The sequence below is a fragment of the Nyctibius grandis genome, chromosome 3 (assembly GCF_013368605.1).
Source record: "Nyctibius grandis isolate bNycGra1 chromosome 3, bNycGra1.pri, whole genome shotgun sequence".
Taxonomy (NCBI): Eukaryota; Metazoa; Chordata; class Aves; order Nyctibiiformes; family Nyctibiidae; genus Nyctibius; species Nyctibius grandis.
The window spans coordinates 101,467,043-101,472,689 of NC_090660.1; positions in this window are offsets into that span (position 1 = coordinate 101,467,043).

The window sequence follows — 5,647 nt, forward strand, 5'->3', positions numbered from 1 at the left end:
AGCTCTTTACCTGGCCATGGGGTTTTGCACCAGAGAACACCCCTGGTTTGTAGCTTCCAGCTTCTGTTCTTCCTGCTCAGTTCTGAGAACCAGGAATGATGTGCTAGACCTACACTTCCCTAGAGGACTTGCAAGTTAAATGTTAGTCCTGAGGAGCAGTGCACTGGAAGAGGAGGTTGTGGAAACATGTTTCTTGACCATATTCAGCATTAACATATGTCTTACAGAATGCTTCAGGAATGGCGAGATGAGTCCACTTATGATACTGATATCATAACCAGATGAACTGGATGTAAGAAGGCATGCAGCTCATGGCAATCATATTTGTCATATTCCTAGCTGCAAATGCATGATACTTCTTCCCCTTGAGCTCATCTGTGGCATAATATCCTTTTGCAACTGTACTTGTAGCCTATCTTTGGCCCCCAGGCTGTAAACAGAACAGGCTCGAGTAGTTCATCTCCCTGCACTGTACAATCTTTCACTATCCGTGGAGGAACATGCTGTTCAGCTGTGAGTTCAAAGATCTGCTGCTGGTTTGCTTTTAATGTTCTGTTTTGCTTTTGAAATATGCCATTAAAAAACTGGAAGTGTTTTTCCTGGCTTAGGATCCTTGACATGATGATGCTGTCCATCTTTCTGAACTTTTCCATGGTATTTTACTGCACTAATGGATGCTCATGTACATCATCATAACCCTTTGGTCACAGGCTATGGTGCCTCCCTTCTCTAAGCTCCATCCATAGAGGACGTTCCTCTGCTGTTGCAGCAACCTGTAGCTCTAGGACTTTGTCTTGTAGTTTAAGCTGCAAATTTCTGGGTCCTCTGTTCAAGGCCCAAAGTCAGTCAATGGGGAAGGAGGACTTCTCTGAGGGGGTGAATGACATTGAAATAACGTTTAGAGACTGGGCACAAGATCTCTGGTGTCTAGAAGGAGTGGTAACTACAGATTATGTTCCTTGTTCTAGTTTGCACAAACAATTAGCTAATTTCAGCTCGCAGTTCTGGCAAATCTGTGGGAAATAACACTAGGAATAAATGTGTTTATTTTTTTTAAAGTCAATTCTTCTCTAACTCCGAGTGAGGTGCATCTAGGATTAGCTGCTACACAGAGGGAATGGGAGAGCATCCATCCTCTTTCAGCCAAAACCAGTTCCCTTTTACAGGTCAGCTTCCTAATCCCACCTAAGTGCCTTCTGTGCTCCTCTGCATGATGCTTGCCTACCCCAAGAGCACAGCTCACTACAGAGCTGTTTTACAGGTGAAGACACACTTCTGCCTGCATTCCACAGGTACAGATGTCCCACACTGTCTGAAGAGAGTCTGTGCCTCTGCTAGTGCCAGTGGCTCCAGACGGCCAGGCAGCATCACAGTCCAAGCCACGATGCTGGCACGCAGCCCTCCCCACCCATCGCTGTGCCACTGGGGGCTGCCGTATCGTTATCCCCATTAATAGGCAAAGCAGTAGCTATGCATGGTGGATGCAGCCTTGCGCGTTTGATCGTGTGAGCAGAGCTGTTGAACTATACTTCAAAACACGGATTAAGGACACTTTTTTTTCCCCAAGAGCTGCAGTTCTGTGGCATTTGTTCTATGAACCCAGATAAGAATCTTTTTTGTCCTTTTCAAGTCTGTATTTACAACAGAGTTGAAAAATAGGCATAATGACAGTTTAATTAATGTGTGTCATTAATCCTGGAGATAATCAAACTCCTGACAAGTCTCTAATCTTGTAAAAAAGAATTAGAAAGCACTGAAACATCTTTTGGTATCTGTGAACCTTGTAATGAGATGCTGCATGCTTGGAGGAGGAGCCATGGAAAGGAACGGCGCCAGAGGACATATTCTCAGCAGATTTCATCACTGGACTTCTTGGGTGATATTGTTCTTGGCAGAAAGGTTGTAACAGGAGTCCAAAGCCACCAACACTGTTTTCAAAATTTGTCCCTCTGCTATCAATGTATAAAGTTCTTCTAATAATTTGTGGCTATAAACTGGAAGAGCTTTAGCTTCTCTACCATTTTCTTTTACGTATCATGCACTTAAAGCACTAATTCAGTTTTAATGCTTGCAGACCTTACTAGTTTCTTCGTAGTGAATCATGTATGTGTGCAAATCATGGTGGTATACTATATCTATTATTCAAGTACAAAAAAAACAAATACAAGCCAATATTTCAAAGTTGCTTAAAAAAAAATAATGTGGCCAATTTCAGAGAACTATTTTTTGGAGGTTTGACCCCAACTGGAGTACTGCGTTCAGCTCTGGAGTCCACAACATAAGAAGGACATGGACCTGTTGAAGCAAGTCCAGAGGAGGGCCACGAAGATGATCAGAGGGCTGGAGCACCTCTCCTATGACGACAGGCTGAGAGAGTTGGGGCTGTTCAGCCTGGAGAAGAGAAGGCTCCAGGGAGACCTCACAGCAGCCTTCCAGTACCTGAAGGGGGCCTACAGGAAAATGGGAGAGGGGCTTTTTACAAGGACAAGTAGTGACAGGATGAGGGGGAATGGCTTTAAACTGAAAGAGGGTAGATTTAGATTAGATATTAGGTAGAAATTCTTTCCTGTGAGGGTGGTGAGACACTGGAACAGGTTGCCCGGAGCAGCTGTGGCTGCCTCCTCCCTGGCAGTGTTCAAGGCCAGGTTGGATGGGGCTTTGAGCAAGCTGGTCTGGTGGAAAGATGTCCCTGCCTGTGACAGCGGGGTTGGAGCTAGATGATCTTTAAGGTCCCTTCCAACCAAAACCATTCTATGATTCTCTGATTCTATGATTGTGTTAAATTCTGTTCTCAGTGCTGTCTCCCTCTTTACACTTTTACATGTGAAGTGCAGTTTATGTGTTGTTAGTTCTTACCAAGAAGTGTCAGTGAAACTACTTTGGAGAATGCAGTGACTAACGGACATTGACAGGAATTTGAGGAGCTCAAAAAGAAGAGCTCATCCTTTAAAACTTGAATTCAGAGCAAAGATGTAATGTACAAGGGCAAAATGTCCTAGTATCTGCTGCTCCTGCAGGGACCTGGGAACAAGCTGTGGCTGGTGGGAAGCATGGTGGGAAGGAACAATATTAAGTATTGCTTCTCTTCCTCTCCAGAGACCCAAAGAAAAGTGAATTTGTCCTCTGGAAAGGAGGCCGGGGACAGCAGTCTGCTGTGGGGGGAGGGTTAAGGCTGGGTGAGAGCTTTTGTCTGGCTCCCAAAAGAGACTGAACCACTAGAGAAGCCAGAGCAGGACTGGGTTAAATAAACCTCCGGAGGGCTGGGGGGGGAACTCCTGGCAGGCAGGCAGGAGAAGGGTGAAGAAAACGAGAATATTTGTGGCAGGGTTGGAAATGTTGTTTTTCTTTTTTTTTTTTTTTTTTAGGATAGGACTAATGCACAGTACAAGAAGCACTAAGAAGTGCCTGGTGCCCCGTCTGCAGGTTAGCTACAGCTGCATTGCTTAGGTAATGCCCATGCAAGCATGAACATGACATATCCCTGGAGTGCAGGGGACTTTGGGCAAGCGGGGTGGGGAACGGGATGCTGGTCAGCGGTGGGGTGAGGTGCTCAGGGTGCTGTGGGTCCTGGCTGTGCTCTGCTGCAGGCAGGAGCATGGGCTGTCAGGGGGTCATTGCAGCAGCAAGGGAAAACATGCTCAGCCCCTAGAGATGCTCACTCAGGGCAGATACCCCAGAGGGAGCACCCTGAGGCGGTTTCGTTCAGACCTCTCCTACCATACACGAAACACTTTTTGCAGATTAATGTTTGCAGAAGGAGTGACCCTTGATGCACCGAGAATGGAATTCTTGAAGACTGAAGACGTGGTCAAGACCTCAAGGAGGGGGGAATTTTTTGTTTGTCCTGGAACTCTGCTATCCACCGGTCTAAGGGCATCCGGGCAGTGAATTACCCCATGAGATGCAAGAAATTGCGGCAATGCCTCTTTAGGATGAGGAAAGGGATAAGGTCCTGCTATCAAACCAGCCATGAATGTAGGTAAATAAGACAAGAAATTTTTGACCTTTCTCCAGAGATGTGTTTGAGTACAATTAGCAAACAGAAGAGACAGGTCAGGGAGATAAAGCAAAGTGGAGCTTCTGCACATTTTCCCCATCTTCAGATAAAGCCGTTCTGGTATACACAAGTACAATGACTCCTGAACTTTGGCTTCTTTATTTATAAAACAATATACTAATCCCAATCCGTGGATACACTGACGTAACTGAATGTCATACTTTCCAAATATAATGGATTGCATTCCCATCATAAAATAAATACATTCCAGCAGTGAGCCCCACAGCAAATAACAGAACTCCAACAACTGGGAAGCTGGGGTAAGAGGTACAACAATTGGGTTGTGTTGCTGAAGCCCAAAAGCAAAGTTTTTGCTGGCAGCATTCTAGGAAAACCTATTATAATGCAATGCTACCAAAAAAGTGCTCTTTTCTTTCTAGTTCTTTGTTGCATGCAAAAGCTATTAAAAAAAAACTGTGTAAACAAACGTATTCTTTTCCATATGACCTTTTCTTCACTGTTTTCAAAAGTATATTGTCTTTTCAATTTAACACAATATTTGTCAGCTTTTATTTATAGCTTAAAAGAAAAGCCTCCCTCAAACTGTCACCAAAAATGTCCTTCTATAGGCATACAGTCAGCAGAAAGGCTTTTCTTCTCCGAGTGTCATCCTGGGCTCAAATACATTTTACTAAAACCAAGATACATGTGCCTCCAGCAATCACAGCATCTTGGATCAGCCGGATATGTATCACTCTGGCCTGAGAGCCATTTTTAATCTGTATTACATGAAAGTGAGGGTTAAATACAATAAATAACCAAGCAGCAATGGTCTGCTTTCATGCACCCTCTCTCTTTTTTTTTAATAAAATAAGCAGACACTAAAACCTTTAAAGAACATTTTAATTTTTATCTAATGTGTAGGGGACAAGAACAATATTTGCAGCAGTATGATAAAATAGCACATTACCCAATTCCGCATGACTCAGTATGTATTTTTTAACTTAGAAACTGTAATGAAAGGCCATGGTGCTTCACAAACTGGTTATACTCTGTGGATATTAAAAAAGAAAAACTGAAATGTCACATTGCTAGTGAATACTGCAAGCACAGATTCACCAGCATCATGTAAGCAGGCATGACCCAGGGCAGATTACAGATTGCAATAAGTTTGGGAGCTCCTTTGCTGACAGTCAGAGAGATTCCTGTAGCTTCATGAGACGTCTTCAAATGTAGCACAGGACTTTATTCCCCATTCTGCTATTCAGTAACTTATTGAGATGGAAAGAGCCAAAGATGTGCATTTAGGTAAAATGTAGTCCTCTGGCAAGTCTGTATTTACTTCAGCTGCCAAATAAAGAAGGTTGGTTCCATGTCTTGATCCTCGCAGGAGCTCAGCATTTGGTGTCATCATGAGCTAACACTTCAGTCAAAGCTGATATTCTTATAATGTCTGCTGCTGAAGTCTACGTGCATTTTATGTTTTGTAACTGAATAATATTGCCTACAAAAGTGAGGACAAAACCCTGGGAGCCTGCTTTTCCATGTTTGTATCTTCAGTTTGTGATAGTACAATTCTGGGCTTTGGGAGCTACAAAGTTCTCTCATTCCCAACCCAAAGGGCATTTTTGTCCCTTGATGAAACAGTCA